Below are 19,733 nucleotides of genomic sequence, written 5' to 3' on the forward strand. Positions count from 1 at the left end.
GACAGCATTAATCTATTCATGAGGACAGAGCCCTCAAGACACAAACATTTCCCTGAAGGCCCCACCTCCCAACACTGTTGCACGAGGAATTAGGTTTCCACCCCATGTATATGTGGCCTCTGCTCCCTGATGAAAGAGTTCACTCACCATGTCAGAAACAACTCCTATTTTAAGAAGGCTGCAGGTGAGATAAAAATTACTATTAATCCCTCCTTTCACATTGATGCTGTGCACCTGGATTTACCCAACAAGTGAGGGTGATTTTTCTCTGTTGCAGACGCACCTGGTGTAGGTACTTATCTCAAGGATTCCTACTGTGAATTCCTTTGTGGAAATGCTGATGTTTATGTAGCAAGTTTGCTTTAAAAGGAGGCAGAGCTGCAAAATCATTCATTAAAACTTGGAAAAATAAGCTTGGTGCAGCCTTTTCTTTTTCAGTATCAAAACTCTTCACATTTGTAGTTTTAATGTAGCATGACCTGATTTTTGCCAGCATTGACCATTCATCTAAAGCTTGATGACCAATCTCTGTAATAACTGTTGCAGCAGCAGGATGGCTGGCCTAGAAGTGAGAACCGGGCTCTGCATACCATGTCACCTCTAATTCCCTGTAAGATCTTCAGCAAGTTACTTGACCTTCAGGTTCTTCATTCATAAAACAAGAGAGTAAATAGTCTTGATTTTCTTCCAGCTCAAACAGCATGTGATTCCAATTCTCTTGTGAACAATGACACTAGTTTTGTAGAAATGGCTCCCTTTATTCCTTTTGTTTTCCTAGAAATGTATAATTTGGGGGAAAATACCTTAAATCCAATTCCATAAAAGAAAAGGCCAAGTAATGAATATATGTGCCATAATGTACTAGACACAGGCTACAAAAAGAGAGACAGCCTACATTGCTGAAATAAACGAGGAAAACAGTTACACATCTAACCATGATTCAAGACAGAATGAAATAGATGCAATGGCACAAAACCAGAGAGGAGGCAGCTCGGAGTATTTAAAAAAAGAACGTCCAGAACAAAGAACAAAGTTCTTTTTACCAGGGATAAAAGAACACCGATGTGGAATCAAACGTGGCTTCTAGTCCTGGACTACCAGGGAACCAGGTAGTAACTATATCATCTAAGACAAGCCACACATCTTCCCCAAGCTTCAGTTTTCCCCGCTGTAAAATGGAAATCATATAATCCTGGCTCAAAGTACCAGACAGTGCCACTAGGAGGCTCAAAGAAGACATCGGTATGAGAAGACTTTGGTATGAGAAGACTTTAAAAAATGCTGCAGAATGTGTTCCACAAAACCATGGAGGATCTATGTGACCTCTATTGACCATATGTTCCTATAGATTTTGGTCTGATGATTAATACAAAACAGAATTTCTAATGAGAAAGTAGTCTAGGGCAGTAGTCCCCAACCTTTTTGGCATCAGGGACCAGTTACAAGGAAGACAATTTTTCTGTGTACAGGGGTGGGTGTGGGAGATGGATACAACTCACCATGATATAGAATCAGTGGGAGCCCTGCTTGTTTCCCTGTAACTAGACAGTCCTAACTGGAGGTGATGGGAGATACTAACAGATTATCAGACATTAGATTCTTGTAAGGAGTGTACAACCTAGATCCCTGGCATGTACAGTTCACAATAGGGTTTGTGCTCCTATGAGAATCGAATGCCACCACCAATCTGGCAGGAGGCAAACTCAGGCAGTAATGCAAGCAATGGAGAGCGGCTATAAATACAGATGAAGCTTTGCTCGCTTGCCCACTGCTCACCTCCTGCTGCGCAGCCCAGTTCCTAACAGGCCATAGACCTGGTACTAGTCCCACGGCCGAGGGGTTGGGAACTCCTGGTCCAGAGGTTAAATTCACAACAGAATCTTATAAACAGTGGCTGGCTTCTTTTTTGTCCACCTTCTTAATTTTCTCCTTACTTACTTATTAAGAATGCTTATTTAAAACATTAAATAATAAAATATAAACTAACAAATCCCTTCCCTCACACCAATTCACAATCACTTCCTATTTTATCACTACTAACAATGTTTTGTGTGTCCTTCTAGGAAAAAAAACTGATGACTGCCCAATAATCATAACTGCATACACTTCGTCCCCTGCATGTGTCCCTCATATCAACAGCTATATACCTGCTTTTCTAGGTATCCATTGCTGGAAAAGAAAGATCTTATTTCAAATAATCTAAATTTAAGGCAATATAATTTTAGATACTGAAATCTCTCATTGCTTTTGGTGGTGATAATTAAATAATAATTCTATTGTTATTTCTTATCAATAGCAGAGGTGGAAGCGAAAACTAGAAGGTTACTTAATATATTATGAAAGCCAAATCCTGAACTCAAATTGTAGAGCAAAACACTGTGTTGTTTGTTGGTTAACAAAGGAGAAAATTCAGCAGGTAAACGATGGATAGATTTTTGATTCTGGGGATCTGCTTCTGAATAAACCGGAAAGAAAAGCCAACAGATTTTTTTACTGCCTCTAGTTCAGAAATGCATTTCAGGCTCACTTTCAAAGACTGCTCATATGAAAGGAAGGGTTTCAGGATTAACAAATTCACCGAATAACTTTTGAAAAATAAAAGCAGGTATAAAAATTTGGAAACGAGACTTTGAGCTTTTAGCTAAAGTACTTCAATCGAGAGCATTATCACTTTGGAATCATGCAGAGACCCAACAAACTTAGTAACAACCTGAGTCTTTTTTTGTCCTTAGTCTCCATTCAGCTCAAGAAAATAGTAAAATATAGAAAAATGGACAGTTATTCAGGCCACAACACACCTAGAACTACTTACTAGATATATTCTCACTCACAGTGTAAGACTCTCCTACTCTGTATACCCTAATGTTCTTCTCTATGTCACTTTGATGGCACATATTTCACTGGCTTTATTACACAGCAGATGGCTGGGTTGTTAAAGCCCTCTTCGAGTCCCACACTGCAGGTATTGAAACTTTATAATAATTCATAAGAAATTTTTCATTTTCTCACATCTGATCTGGAAAGCTCACAGCAGTCCACCATAGTTACACTATTACGTATTTCTCACCTCCTCTTCCTATGTGATTTATGATAATCATCTTCCTTATTCTCCTCTTACAAATAAAATCATTTCAGATTTCTGAACTTCTCTGTTCCTTTTTTCTATTGAATGAGCTATAATACTTTACAATTCTGAGTTCTTTAAAAGTTCTGGACATGTGGTAAAAAGCCCACCGTATACTGAAGGTGATGTCTTGGTCTCTGATAAGTAGTGAAATTTGCTCAGCTAACTATCTGAACTCCCTGCGGCTTTCACATATGGTATTGAAAAGGCAGCACATTATCTCTTATTAGCAGACAAGATGGTCTCAAAATAACTGGAAAAAAAAAAACCCTGAAATCCACATAAATTGAAAATTTGACAAAAGAAATACAGAAAATGGCCCTGATGGGTCTCAAATAACTATACCTCTTTAGAAAAATCCCCTTAAGAGCCCAAGTTACTGATAAAAGAAATTTGGGCTTGTACCTAAAGTGAATCATGCTGGAGGAATTAATTTACTTCATCTCAGGCTGAAAGTTTTCAAATGTCATGGTTCATAAATTCTTATGGCTGGTAGGGCTTTCTGGCCATTCTGCCTCCCAAAATAATCATGGAAGGGTACATTTTCCAGGAGAACAGAAAATTTGCCTCTTCAAAATTAATTAAGTCATTTATCATTTCTTCCAAAGGATCGGTCACAAGCTAGAATTACCTGGGAGAGGGGTTACAGATTTGTTCTTTTATGGACAGTTACTGATATCTAATGGGAAGATTTCTATTTCTAGCGATATGGCAGACTAATTTATCTATAGTCCTTCCTATGTGTGATGTATTGTAAAATTAAAAATCAGCAGGGTAAATTATTGTGGAATACATAAAAGGCTCCATGGTATGGGGTGGTCTCCACAAAGTTGGTGGGGACACCTCCCCACAGGACAGGGCCCTTTCCAGAGGGGCACATCCCCACCTTCCTTCTCTTTACCCAGTGACTCCACATCTGAAGGGTGGAGGAGGAGGCTGTGGTTCCCTGGGCAGAGAGCAATCTCTGAGAAGTTAGCTCAGCTCTAAGGTTTCCAGGGGAAAAGGTAGTCAAAAGTAAAAATAAAAGCTGCCACCACTCTACTCCCACACCCCAAAAACCAATGGAGGCTCTGGTAAGGTGGAGGATGAGGAGTTCCCACCACTCAGGCTCCCTTTGTCCAACCTTTTCAAACTCAGGAAATATACTTTCCTTTTTGTAAACTTCTCTGGCTTCTTGAAATTTGGGGGAAGAGTCGGAGCAGGGTAAGAGGAAAATAGATGTGGCTGCTGATCTCGAGAACACGTGGTTGAGCATGTGGCTTCTAAAAGCCATAAACTATCAAAATGTTCCAAGCCTTAGCATCGAGCAGAATAATCTGGAAAGGCTATCTTGACTCCTGAGCATGGACCTGATGGTTCAGCCTCCACAGGGAATAGCCTGGCCCACAGAAGAGAAGCTCTGCCTTCAACATGAAAATGTTGGGGTCTAGTTTGAATGGAAGGAAACTTGCCCAGCTAAATACAGCCTACATTTTTTTACTTCTTAATGGTTGCTGAATTAGAAAGCATCTTCCTGCCTCAACACTTCCCTGGGTCCTAAATTCCCATCTTTTGCAGGAGAGTATAGGTGAGAAAAAAGAAGCAGGTTGGAGATAGGGCTGCAGGCAGCACTCCTGTGATTGCCTTCTCACCCAGGTCACTTGCCTTATTAGGAACAGCCTGAGAAATTAGTCTCATCTATGCAGGCAAATATATCTACATGTGGCTATGTCCAGTCAGTGGAAATTTAGCCATCCCAACTTCCTTTCCAGCTGCAACCAGGGTGTTGTGTTGGGAACAGATAGAGAAAGTTCTCTGGTCACAGTCAGGCAAAGACTGGCTGATTACTTGCGTTTCTCTCCTGTCGGTCTCTAAGATGGATTTGACTGGGTCCCACCACCTGCCAGCCGTGATGAACTCTTTGATTTGAGCCAACCTTCCCAGTGAACACAATGAAGAAACTGGCTCAGGTTAACGACAAACAAACAACAACAGAAAAGTCCTAAAAGCACCAAAAAGCTAACGAGATTGGGAGGAATTTCAAATTTAAGATGTGAGAAAAGAAATAGATCTAGACATGTGGGCCTCAGTTCTAGGGGCCACTTTTACCCGGTTGGAGGGGTTTGTCAATCCAAAACAGTGAGCTATGAAGCTGAGCAGTGCATTGACCACCTCATGGAATCAAGAGGCCAGGGCCTCCCGGTGAACCACTTTACACTTACAGTAGGACCCCAAAGCGCTCCAAGTGTCCAACCCACCTTATTTTGTTGTTTTTGTTCTGTTTTGTTTCGTTTTAGGCTTTGAGCAGCCTGAAGCCATGGTTCTTAGTTTTCGTCTCTAGTGATAAGCAGAAAAGAGGGATGAGGAAGGGGCTTTACTGGCCCAACCAGAAACAGAAACTAAGAACCCATGACTGTATTCTCTCCCTTGGACACCCTCTGATATACCCTAGAAGTAAGAGAGAACAAAAAGTAAACTACTCTGGCTTCCTGTTATCTGGGTGATTTAGAAAATCTCAAGCCCCAAAATTGACCCACTATTGCTGGTACCCCAGAAACCTTCAGAAGTTAATTAAAATTCTCTCTTGGACTCTGGTCATCTTTATTATGATTATCCAAAGCCTCAAATTATCAAATGTTCTGAAATGTTAAATATCACTAATTATATGAAGCACTGTTATTTTACATACCAATGAAAAAGAAAAAATGCTGTCAACTGTAGTTTAATAATTCATGACATAAAACACATACTGATTTCAGAGATTAAAATATAAAAACACCGTCACCTTAAAATGACACGTGCTGTTCCTGTATATATTTTTTCAAGCCAATATCAGAACACATTTAAAGATAATAAGGCACACACGGAGACATGAAAACATAAATATGAACTAGCAGGAGAACCAAAACAAACAAAAGACAGAAAAAAAAAGGATGCTTGGGAATTCCAGATAGAAAAATTACCAGATACAGAATGTAAAATATCTATGCTTACTATGCTCATGCAGCTAAATGCTCAACATAAAAATTACAATAAAGAACCAAGAACCATATAAAGTAACATTGCAGATTTGAAAAATAACTAGAATTCTAGATTGGAAATTCAGTAATCAAAATTGAGAATGCAATAAACAAATGAATTTAACCACAGATTAGATACAGCTGAAGAGATACATTGTGACTTGGAAGACAGGTCAGAAGAAACTATTCAGAATATATCTTGGAGAGATTTTTTTTAAAAAGGATGGAAAACACAGGGAAGGATAAGAGATATAGAAGATAAGGATTTAAGACAGTAAAATTACCTTATAGCATAAAGTCTCCCAGAAATAGGCAGTAGAGTTCAAATATTAAAGTTCCTAATATTCCTAAGCCTAACTCCCCTCAAGACCAAGTATACAACGGAGGCAGGCCATGTTAGCAAAGATCCAGAGGTAGTTAGCAGTTATTAAAAGTGTATGTGACCATGGTTATGTTATTTTACTTTTCTATGCAACACTCTCCTCATGTATAAATGGAGAGAAGTGACAGGACCCACTTCGGAGACTGTTGTAAGAATTAAGAATTAAGGCCTGTGAAGCATTTAGCAAATGCTCAAGGTAATTTGGCTTCCACTAAGAGGATAAAGCACTCTATCTCTCCATCTAAGCTTGCTTCAGGAACTAACAGGCAGCTCTACTACATACTATGAACAAAATGTTTAGCTTGAAAGATGGCACTAGAGGTGTTGGAATCATGGAACATGAGAGTTGGATGGAATTCTTTATAAAATGGTTATTATGCCTATGACATCAGAGGTTATTGTTTTTCCTTTTGACAAGTGACTTTCTATATACAGGTCATTTAAAAAAAAAAAAAAAACCACTACACTCAAATAGATAATTCACCAAAACAAAAACAACAACAAAACACCACACACACACACACACACACACACACACACACACACACAAAAGTCCTATAAAAAATCCTATGAAAAAATGTTTAGCTGTATTGGTAAACAAAATGTAAATGAAAGCAATAAAGATGGCTTTACTTTGCCACATAAGTAATTACAAAAAAATGTACTGTTATGTTATCAATAGTGTGGTGAAATGTCATCATTGATAGCATGCTATCAATATAAGGTAAACTGGCACACCATTTTTGGTAAAGCCATTTAACACAATGCAAGCACATCCTTGCCTCAGTAATTTCACTCTTTGGGAATGTATACCAAGAAAACAAATTGTAGAAAAATCACAGACATAAAGTTGCTTATGCAGTGATACAACAAGGAGAAATTAGAACCAAACTTAAAAATTATGTTCACAACAATGAGAACACATGGATACAGGGAGGGGAACGTCACACACTAGGGCCTGTCAGGTGGCGGGGGGCTAGGGGAGGGATAGCATGAGGAGAAATGCCTAATGTAGATGATGGGTTGATGGGTGCAGCAAACCACCATGGCACATGTATACCTATGGAACAAATCTGCATGTTCTGCACATGTATCCCAGAACTTAAACAATAATATTAATAATGGCATCCATAAAACTCTGACGTTGTGGAAAAACAAAAAAAATATGTTCACAACGAGTTTATGTTCACAAAAATTTATGTTCACAATAACACATATAGCTTATTCTAATAAAAAGGCAAGAAAAATTAAAATTATATATACAATATGGTCTCAATTGTTCAACTGAGTCTTAAAGTGAGCTAAGAAAACCACTAAAAATAAACATAGCAAAATATGAATGGGGTTAAAGTATCAGAGGTACAATTTGTTTATTCTTCTTGCTACCTTCCATAATGCATATACTATTACTTTCTTAAGTAGACAAATAAATGTTTTCATTCTAGTGATTTACTGTAAAGACAATATAAAAAAGCACTGAAGGAAGTTTTTATAAAGTAATCTCATTCCATCAATCAAACTGTCTCCCTTTTTCTGTGATTAAGTACTGCCTGTGTTTACACACACCTTTGGCATAGATGTAATCAGTTTGAATTAATGAGTAGTTCTCTCAGGATCAGGTGCCCTGGAAATGAGACAAGTTATCAAACTCTGTTCCTGCCTGGTCTCCCTATACCAACACACTCTGACAATCAGGAAGACAGAGAAGAGTATCCCAGCAGCACTGAGTGTCAAGGAGATGGGGTGAGCTCCTGGCTCCTAGCCCCAGCCTCCCAGCTGACCTCTGTGTGACCTTGGCAAGCCATCTAACCACTCTCAGCCTCAGTTTCTCCATTTGTACGGTGGGCAGGCAGGGCTGCTCAGAAACCCCTAAAATCTCTTTCATGTCTAATTTCTGTGACTGTGTGTTCATTTGACCCAAAATCTCCAAATAGGTCTCAACTTGAAAAAATTTTATACAAACCAAATTTGTTTAAATACAAATGAAAGCCTAGCAATGCTTTAAAAGAAATCCCTCCTACAGCAAATCTTCATGTAGAATGTTTCTTATATTTTTGTTACATCTAGACATTGCTATATTGCCAGATCAATCTTGTGCAGGGCCAGGCATGTATAGTTAGCATTTATACACTAAAGCAACAATTAGAACACTATCTTCGTCAGAGAAGCTAAGGTGATCTAAACTAAGAAAAAAGATTAATTAAAAGTCTGAATTATAGTTTCATTTTTAAAGCCTTATTATTTTAATTTCTTAAATTCATACACTCATGCCTCACTTGATGGGGATCCATCTGAGAAATGCACCATTCGTCAATTTTCTGCTTATGGGAACATCGTAGAGCATACTTACACGAACCTAGATGGAATAGCCTAAATACCTAGGCCACATGGTATGGCCTATTGCTCCTAGGCTACAACTTTGTACAGCATGCTACTGTACTGAACACTGTAGGCAACTGTATCACAATGGTAAGTATTTGTACACCTAAACATTTCTAAACATAGAAAAGACACAGGAAAAAATACAGTATTATAATCTTACAGTTTCATAGTCCTATATGCAGTCCTTCATTGACTAAAATGTCATTATGTAGCACATGACTGTACTTAAAGTACTTGCCCCCCAAAATGAGGGGCAAGTATGTCCTGTCTGGCCTGTTTTAAAGCAAGGACCTCTAATTCCAGGCTCAGGTATTCCAAAAGAGAAGTTTGAATCAATGTACTCCTATTATAAACTCTTCAAATACCATTAGAGTGACTTGGAAAAGAGTTTCATTCAGTTCCCGAGGCAATAACTTGGACACCGACCAACCTCATTTACAAGGTGCAGTAAGTTACCACTACCAACTAGTGGAATGCAGAGCCTCCTGCTAAACCGGAACGAACCCTGCCTCTCATTTCACCTATGATGCTGCTGATGTGGACCTGGGGTTGCTGAAGATATGGAAGTTCTTACTTTGAGGGCAGATGTTAACAGAAATACAGTTCACCCTGGATTGAACAATTCCATTTTGATCCATGCTCTCAATTTAAGTCAACACTTGGAGAAACTTCTCTTAGCTCCTCTCAGTCATAGGTAGGACTAGTTTCCCATCTTGCAGACACAGCTGTTCAGTCATTCCTCAAAACCTTTCCCAAAGACAGCTTTCCCACGAAGCTAACAAAACTTAAATTCGAAGCCCATCACTTGTCCTCACAGCTTCCCTTCTAAGGCCTGGGAGGGGCCGTAGCAGTGCATTCCCCTCATCATTTTGTCTTTTCCTTAAAGAGGACCCATGGAATTACATAAGCATCAAGCCCACCAGAACTGAATCCTCCCTGCCCTTTTCCTACCCTACTGGTGGTTACCAGGCACTGCCCAAGCAGCAGGTTGGGATGATCATGTGAGTAATGGTGGTTCTGCTACCCACAGTTCTGGTATATAAGTCAGCCACACTAGAAGAAGAAGAATTTGAGGCTTTCTGCTTCAAAAGATGAACTTAATATAATAACCAGTTTAGGATATGAGGTCTGGAAAAAAGGATATTTATTCTGACTTAAGAAATTATTTATATGAAAAGTTCCACCATGTTAATAAAGTTCCTCTTTATTGAAAAAAACTAAATTACATTAGATAAGGCCTCTCTTATATGGCATGATACATAATAACCAACAACCTTTACAACAGTGGTTCTGAAGCAGCAGTGATTTTGCTTCCCAGGGGATACTTGGCAATGGCTGGAGACATTTTGGGTTATCACAACTTTGGGAGCAGGCTGGTGTATGGTGCTCCTGGCGTCTAGGGGGTGGAGGCCAAGGATGCTGTTAAGTGTCCTGTAATGCATAGGACAGTTCCCCTTAATAAAAAAAAATCTGGCCCTGCAAAGCACACACAAGTTTCAATAGCCAAACTGACCAAGCAGAAGAAAGGATATCAGAGGTCGAAGATCAACTCAATGAAATAAAACGAGAAGGCAAGAACAGAGAAAAAGGGGCAAAAAGTAATGAACAAAGTCTCCAAGAAATGTGGGACTATGTGAAAAGTCATAATCTACGTACCTGAATGTGATGGAGAGAATGAATCCAAACTGAAAAATACAATTCAGGATATTATCCAGGAAAACTTCCCCAACCTAGCAAGGCAGGCCAATATTCAAGTCCAGGAAATACAGAGAACACCACAAAGATATTCCTCAAGAAGAGCAACCCTAAGGCACATAATTGTCAGATTCACCAGGGTTGAAATGAAGGAGAAAATACTAAGGGCAGCCAGAGAGAAAGATTGGGTTACCCACAAAGGGGAGCCCATCAGACTCACTGCAGATCTCTCAGCAGAAACCCTACAAGCCAGAAGAGAGTGGGAGCCAATATTCAACATCCTTAGAGAAAAGAACTTTCAACCCAGAATTTCATATCCAGCCAAACTAAGCTTCATAAGTGAAGGAAAAATAAAATCCTTTGCAAACAAGCAAGTACTCAGAGATTTCATCACCACCAGGTCTGCTTTACAAGAGCTCCTGAAAGAGGCACTAAACATAGAAAGGAACAACCAGTCCAACCACTCCAAAAACATACCAAATGGTAAAGGGCATCAACACAGTGAAGAAACTGCATCAACTAAGGGGCAAAACAGCCAGCTAGCATCAAAATGGCAGTATCAAGTTCACACATAACAATATTAACTCTAAATGTAAATGGACTAAATGCCCCAATCAAAAGACACAGACTGGCAAATTGGATAAAAAGCCAAAACCCATCGGTGTGCTGTACCCAGGAAACCCATCTCACATGCAAGGATACACAAAGGCTCAAAATAAAGGGATGAAGGAAGATTTAACAAGCAAATGGAGAGCAAGAAAAAGCAGGGATTTCAATCTTAGTCTCTGATAAAGTAGACTTTAAACCAACAAAGATGAAAAGAGACAAAGAAGGGCATTACTAACACTAAAAGGATCAATGCAACAAGAAGAGCTAACGATCCTAAATATATACACACCCAATACAGGAGCGCCCAGATACATAAGGCAAGTTCTTAATGACTTACAAAGAGACTTAGACTCCCACACAATAATAAAGGGAGACTTTAACACTCCATTGTTAATATTAGACAGATCAAGGAGACAGAAAATTAACAAGGATATCCAGGACTTGAACTCAGATCTGGACCAAGCAAACCTAATAGACATTTACAGAAATCTCCACCCTAAATCCACAGAATATACATTCTTCTCAGCACCACATTGCACCTACTCTAAAATTGACCAGATAATTGGAAGTAAATCACTCCTCAGCAAATGCAAAAGAATGGAAATCATAACAGTCTCTCAGACCACAGGGCAATCAAATTAGAACTCAGAATTCAGAAACTAACTCAGAACTGCACAGCTTCATGGAAACTGAACAACTGGCTCTTGAATGTTGACGGAATAAACAATGAAATGAAGGCAGAAATAAAGATGTTCTTCAAAACCAACAAGAACAAAGAAACAACGTACCAGAATCTTTGGGACACATTTAAAGCAGTCTCTAGAGAAAAATATATAGCAATAAGTACCCATATGAGAAGAAAGGAGAGATCTAAAATCGACACCCTATCATCAAAATTGAAAGAGCTAGAGGAGCAGGATCAAAAAAACTCAAAACATAGCAGAAGATAAGAAATAACTAAGATCAGAGCGAACTGAAGGAGATAGAAACACAAAAAACCCTTCAAAAAAATCAATAAATCCAGGAGCTGGTTTTTTGAAAAGATCAACAAAATAGACAGACCACTAGACAGATTAATAAAAAAGAAAAGAGAGAATAATCAAATAGATGCAATAAAAAACGATAAAGGGGATATCACCACAGATTCCACAGAAATACAAACCATCATCAGAGATTATTATAAACAACTCTATGCACATAAACTAGTAAACCTGGAAGAAATGGATAAATTCCTGGACACTTGCATCCTCCCAAGCCTAAACTAGGAAGAAGTCAAAGCCCTGAATAGACCAATAACAAGGTCTGAAGTTGAGGCAGCAATTAAGAGCCTATCACCCAAAAAAAGCCCAGGAGCCTATCACCCAAAAAAAGCCCAGGTCCAGATGGGTTCACAGCCGAATTCTACCAGACATACAAAGAGGAGCTGGTATCATTCCTTCTCAAACTATTCCAAGCAAGCCAAAAAGAGGTAATCTTTCCCAAATCATTTTATGAAAACAACATCATCCTGATACTAAAACCTGGCAGAGACTCAGAAAGAAAAGAAAACTTCAGGCCAATATCCATGATGAACATAGATGCAAAAATCTTCAGTAAAATACTGGCAAACCGATTGCAACAGCACATCAAAAAGCTTATCCACCATGATCAAGTAGGCTTTACCCCGGGGATTCAAGGCTGGCTCAACATACACAAGTCTATAAACGTAATTCACCACATAAACAGAACCAAAGACAAAAACCACATGATTATCTCAATTGATGCAGAGAAGGCCTTTGACAAAATTCAACAGTGCTTTATGCTAAAAAACCCTCAGTAAACTAGGTATTGATGGAACGTATCTCAAAATAATAAAAGCTATTTACAACAAACCCACAGCCAATATCATACTGAATGGGCAAAAACTGGAAGCATTCCCTTTGAAATCTGGCACTAGACAAGGATGCCCTCTCTCACCACTCCTATTCAATATAGTAGGGGAAGTTCTAGCCAGAGCAATCAGGCAAGAAAAAGAAATAAAGGGTATTCAAATAGAAAAGGAGGTAGTCAAATTTTCTCTATTTGTCGATGACATGATTGTATATCTAGAAGGCCCCATCGTCTCAGCCCAAAATCTCCTGAAACTGATAAGCAACTTCAGCAAAGTCTCAGGATACAAAATCAATATGCAAAAATCACAAGCATTCCTATACACCAATACACCAGACTTAAAGAGAGCTAAATCAAGAACGAACTGCCATTCACAATTGCTACAAAGAGAATAAAATACCTAGGAATACAACCAACAAGGAACATAAAGGACCTCTTCAAGGAGAACTACACGCCACTGCTCAACAAAATAAGAGAGTACACAAACAGATGGAAAAACATTCCATGTTCATGGTTAGGAAGAATCAATATCATGAAAATGGTCATACTGCCCAAAGTAATTTACAGATTCAACACTATCCCCATCAAGCTACCAATGACCTTCTTCACAGAGCTGGAAAAAACCACCTTAAACTTCCTATGGAACCAAAAGAGAGCTGGCATAGTGAAGTCAATTCTAAGCAAAAAGAACAAGGCAGGAGGCATCACACTACCGGACTTCAAACTATACTACAAGCCTATAGTAATCAAAACAGCATGGTACTGGTACCAAAACAGAGTTATAGACCAATGGAACAGAACAGAGGCCTTGGAGGTAACACAACACATCTACAACCATCTGATCTTTGACAAACCAGACAAAAGCAATCAATGGGGAAAGGATTCTCTGTTTAATAAATGGTGTTGGGAAAACTGGCTAGCCATGTGCAGAAAGCAGAAACTGGACACCTTCCTGACACCTTACACTAAAATTAACTCCAAATGGATTAAAGACTTAAACATGAGGCCCAACACCATAAAAACCCTAGAAGAAAATCTAGGCAAAACCATTCAGGACATAGGCATAGGCAAGGACTTCATGACCCAAACACGAAAAGCATTGGCAACAAAAGCCAAAATAGACAAATTGGACCTAATCAAACTCCACAGCTTCTGCACAGCAAAAGAAACAATCATTAGAGTGAATCGGCAACCAACAGAATGGGAAAAAATTTTTGCAGTCTACCCATCTGACAAAAAGCTGATATCCAGAATCTACAAAGAACTAAAACAGATTTACAAGAAAAAAAACAAGCCCATTCAAAAGTGGGTGAAGGATATGAACAGACACTTTACAAAAGAAGACATACATGAGGCCAAACAAACATGAAAAAATGCTCATCATCACTGGTCATTAGAGAAATGTGAATCAAAACCACATTGAGATACCATCTCACACCGGTTCGAATGGTGATCATTAAAAAATCTGGAGACAACAGATGCTGGAGAGGATGTGGAGAAATAGGAACACTTTTACACTGTTGGAAATCATAACAGTCTCTCAGACCACAGGACAATCAAGTTAGAACTCAGAATTCAGAAACTAACTCAGAACTGTTGGTAGGAGTGTAAATTAGTTCAACCATTGTGGAAGACAGTGTGGCACTTCCTCAAGGACCTAGAAATAGAAATTCCATTTGATCCAGCAATCCCATTACTGGGTATATATCCAAAGGATTATAAATCATTCTACTATAAGGACACATGCACACAAATGTTCATTGCAGCACAGTTTACAATAGCAAAGACCTGGAACCAACCCAAATGCCCATCGATGACAGACTGGACAGGGAAAATGTGGCACATATTCACCATGGAATATTATGCAGCCATCAAAAACAATGAGTCCTTTGTAGGGACATGGATGAACCTGGAAACCATCATTCTCAGCAAACTGACACAAGAACAGAAAATCAAACACCGCATGTTCTCACTCATAGGCGGGTGTTGAACAATGAGAACACATGGACACAGGGAGGGGAGCATCACACACTGGGGTCTGTCGGAGGAAACAGGGGAGGGTCAGCGGTGGGAGGGGAGTTGGGGAGAGATAGCATGGGGAGAAATGCCAGATATAGGTGATGGGGAGGAAGGCAGCAAATCACACTGCCACGTGTATACCTATGCAACAATCTTGCATGTTCTTCATATGTACCCCAAAACCTAAAATACAATTAAAAAAATCCCTTGTAAAATATATATATATATATCTGGCCCATGACATCAACAGTGCCCAGGTTGAGAATCGCTGCCTTAAAATAATGGGCACATATAGGTAAAGAAGCAAGGATTCTCCCTGAAAACGATAAAGCTTTAAACTTTGGAGTGGAATGTATGAGGGCCAAGCTGACAGGTGGCTCACAGAGAGCCACTGTCTGACTTTAACCACTACACCGTCATAAAAAGCAATGGAGCCTCCAGACTTTTATGAATCATGGGACTTACAGACCCTTGCCAAGACTGGCTACATGAGGAGATGGTGGTTTCAGAAACACCAGGAAAGGCACTTTGCCTCCCCAATTACCTCCAACACCCACTTCTCTGTGCCTCACATCCTCTCACGGTGAACACTGCCTTTCATTCCATAATGAGGCTTAAAGTGCAAAGACCCCTGGAAGAGAGAACACAGTGACCTACATCCATATTCAAGAGAAAGTGACTGATGACAGATTGGCTTTCCCCTGAGACCAGTTTTCATACAGTGAAAGGCTCTGAACAGCTGAGAATGATGAAGAGGAAGAGAGGCCAGCAGGCTCTGATGAAGCCAGGAAGAGGTGAAGAAACGGGCAATAGAGGTCACTGAAAAAACTGTCACCTACTCCACTGACTCTTTCTGCCTGAGCCTGCAAGGAGGGAAGGATGCAGAGAAAAAAAAAAATGTCACATTCTTGGCCTTGAAGAAGATTACAAGTCAAGTTCAGCTCAGGTGAAAAAACTCCAGGAATGCTTAAAAGAATGGCCGAGAGACAAGGCAGTGCTACCCCACAGCTAGAACGGGAGATGAAGGTCCTTGCCAGCTGTGGGATCATGCTGCACCTCAACTGGTTCTGGGTGACACCCCCCACCTGACACCTAGCCGAATCCTTGACACACAGTAAAATGTTCCAGCAACGCTTGTGTTTTGAGTGAATGGAAACTATTCCAGAGGAAGATCTATCAAATGCCTACAGTATTTTAAAGAGGGTTTGTTTTCCTTGACACCTGTGCCAACGCTGTTTCCCTCAATTTGGGAGGAAAGTCTTTGGTAGTTGTTTTTTGCTCACCTGAATCCTATTTCTCTGTAAATTCCTGATGGTTTTTCCCTGTTTTCTTACAAGCACATTCATCTGGTACTTACCATATTTTCTACGTATCTTTCATAAACGGGCTTACTTCCAGAAAAGATTTGAGAGAGGCTTTCAAGTCCACAACAAAAATACTGTAATAAAGTTTTTTAAATAAAGAACTTAAAAGGGAAATCTCAGAAATAATTTAGGAAGACAAAAATCATTGTACCAAGAAGCTGGGATAAAGCCTTTACCAGGAATTTCTGGAGGCCAAGGCAAAAAGATAAACATACAGGCATGTAGAGAGTTCTCCGTGTCTGATAAGACAAAAGCCACACTTCCATGAGGTGAGAATACTTTTTTATGTTAAATTCCAGGAGGAATTTGCTCCTGGCGTTTCATATATGCTGCCCAAGTTGTAATTTTGCAGGTTTATCTCATGAACCAGAGTTCTTTAGGACAAAGACTATGTCTTAGACTACATTTCCCTGATAAAAGCCTATACAACATTGTAAATACTCAAATATTTGCCATTGAATATGATTTTCTTGCCAATCTGGATATTCCAGTGTATCTCAAGATCCTAAGATTATCAGAGTAAGAGATTCATCAAGTCTCTTAGCAGGAGAACCATTTGATTCCAGCCCTAGGTCCCCAGCCATGGGCAATGATGGGACGTAAAGACTCTCTCACCCCAACCCACTGGTATCTGTTTGAAGTGAGGGGCTGGAAGGTCCACTGGCCCTGTCTTCATGCTCCCTCTCTCTCCATTTGTTCCTTCCTTGTTTAGGTGATTGTCTTTCTGTCTGTCTCCAGCACAGATTCTCTGTTCCTTCGACCATTAGGGCTTTGCCTATTGCCCTTTGATTCTCTGTGATAACTCCCTGGTGCTTTACACAAAGAAACTGACTTTTCTAATTTAAGAAAAGGAAATTGGAAAGAGGTTCCAGAGCAAGGCTTTTTATTATCCAGCCCTGCTTTTGTCTGAGAAACCCTCAAGCATAGGAGTGTACCCTCATATGTAGAAAACCAACCCTTTCTATACCATACAAGCAGTCCAGAAAGGTTAAAATGCAGGTCACTAAAGTTGAAGACTCAAGGGTCAGAAGATCTTAAATTTTCTCTCCCTTGTTTCTGTCTGTACCACAGAAGTACACTGGGCAACCCTTCAGCAAAAAAAAGCCTTTTGCATTTAGTAGGTGCTCAGTAAATATCTGTTACAACAAGGTAATACGACACAGCTACCTTGAACATAGTAGGTACTCAATAAATATCTGTTACATTGAGAACGTCATGACACTTCACCTTTGCACACAGTAGATGCTCAACACATATCTACAAATCAAAAAAAGTTTGTAGTATATCTGCTTTTCACATAGTAGGTGCTCAATAAGTATCTTTTACATTAAGGTTATTGCAAGATAGTTGCCTTGCACACAGTAACCTCCCAGTAAATGACTATTGAACAATCGCGGACAAACTCCTCCTTAGAGAACCCAGGGAGAGGTGACATTAATCAACCCCCAGGCACAGATCCATGAATGGAAATGCACGTCTCGAGGTAGTGCTTTCCAGAGTGCTGGAGAGGCGCGTGACAGTACGCGGCCACCGTGCTCTTTCGGGACGCTGTTGACCCACTGCTGGCTCCTGGTATCGATTGGCGATCGGAATCCATCCCCACCCACGGGTGCGAAACAGCCGCCACATCCAATAGTCACTTCGGGGTCGCACCTGGAACTTCCGCCACAGCCCCCTCCCGGGGCATCCGCCCACCCGGGCTTCACCTCCGATTCCAGAGAGTAGATGGCAGAACAAAAGCAAAGCGGGGAGCTTCCGATTGCTTTCCTGATAGGGAGCAATCCTGGAGGAGGCTGAGGGAGCGGGCACGGGACCCAGCCGGGATGTCAAACCCGAGCCACTGCCCTCTCCGGCAGGCTGGGGCTCCGGATAGCCGAGCGAGGAAAGCGGCGGGGTCTCCCCACTCCCCCTCTCCCAGGGGCACCGACCGGCAATGTGGGTGCCTTGGTCTGGTGGCGCGGGGTGAGGGCGCTGTATTAACCCTTGAACGCGGAGGGAAGAGGCTGGAGGGGAGGATAATCCGGGGCTGGGGCAGACCCCACTACCGCGATCCGAATCTGAACTCGCAGTGTGAACCGCCCCTCGGCGACCCCTAGCGCTCGGGACTGTCCCCGGGGGTGGGGTCCCCTCGCGGAGCCCGGCCCCTGTGTCCTCCTCCCCTAAACACACCGCGGGGAGCCCAGCGGCAGCCTCCCATTCCAACTGGGTCCAGGACAGCACCGGCGCGCAGTCCGCGGGCGAAGAGGTCACCCAGGGCGGCCGGGCGGGTCCCGCGGGAGACCCCCGCCGCTGGGAAACTCGCTAGTTTGGCAGTGGCTTGGCCTGGGGGGCTTATTGTTAGGGTGAGGTGGGGCGACAGAGCAAGCAGGGAAGTCTCGTCTCTTCCCCGCTTTTCCAGAGCCCGCCGAACTCCAAGAGGCGCAGGCGGCGGGAGGAGAACGCCAGCGGAGGGGGAGCCACTTACCGAGCAGAACCCGAGAGCGCGGCGGCCCGGGTGCAAGCCGCCCTTTGTCTGCTGCCGCGGCGCTGGCGCTCTCCGCCAGGCGGGTTCCAGCCCCGGCGCGCCACGAGCTCTCGCCGGCGCCCCGACAGCCCGGCTCGCGGCTCCCGCTCGGGCTCGGGCTCGGGCTCTGGCCCCAGCCCCGGCCCCCGCCCGCGCCGCCGCCGCCGCCGCCGCTGCGGCTCCGCCCCGAGCCGGGCCCCGCCCCCGCCCGCTGGGCCCCCACCTGCTGCGGCGGCGGCGCTGGGGAGCCCGGCCCTGGGCGCTTGCGGGCGGCCCCCTCCCGCGCGTCCCGCTGTGCCCTCTCGCAGCCTCCGGGCCGTTCGGCCGCGCGGTTCCGGGGCCTTCCCCAACCCGGCCCCGCGGAGACCAGCTCACCTGGGGAGCCGAGCCCCGTCCGGGGGCAGCCTGGCCTTCCCGGGCACATGCGGGCGAGCCCCAGTCACTCAAAGCCGCTCCTCACGCCTCCTGGGGGTGGGAGATCTTCGGGCTCCGTCCGGGAGGGAGGGGGCGCCGGGACGGCGGGAAGCGGGGATCCGCTGAGCCTGGTCGCCGCCCCGCCAGCCCCGCGCTGCTGCAGCCCCAGGGGCACGGTGGGAGGTGGTGGCAGAAGGAGCCAGCGGGGACCGGTACGCTCCGCGCGGGAAGGGGCGCCGGGCCCACGTGCGCCGGTCCCCCGCCGGCCTCGGATTCCGAGCGGGCCGCCTGGGCTGTGAATCTGTGCTCATTGGCAGGACCGGAATAAAACTAACAAAAGGGAACCCACACTTTGGGAGCCAGAGGAAAGGGA

At 42.5% G+C, this 19,733-nt stretch overlaps 1 protein-coding gene across 2 annotated transcripts in view; it reads right to left on the minus strand.

Annotated features, from left to right (window-relative positions):
• MAPK4 (mitogen-activated protein kinase 4) overlaps positions 1-19,406 on the minus strand; it is a 169,856-nt gene extending 150,450 nt beyond the window's left edge. Inside the window, exon 1 of one of the 2 annotated variants that reach the window (XM_010336805.3) lies at positions 19,322-19,406. The gene's annotated coding sequence lies outside the window, so the exon portion shown is untranslated. Of the gene's footprint in view, positions 1-18,907; positions 19,096-19,321 lie in introns of those variants that run through there. The other variant, XM_003926070.4, reaches the window with a different exon arrangement.
• Positions 19,407-19,733: the final 327 nt, after the last annotated feature.

The sequence above is a fragment of the Saimiri boliviensis genome, chromosome 13 (assembly GCF_048565385.1).
Source record: "Saimiri boliviensis isolate mSaiBol1 chromosome 13, mSaiBol1.pri, whole genome shotgun sequence".
NCBI lineage: Eukaryota > Metazoa > Chordata > Mammalia > Primates > Cebidae > Saimiri > Saimiri boliviensis.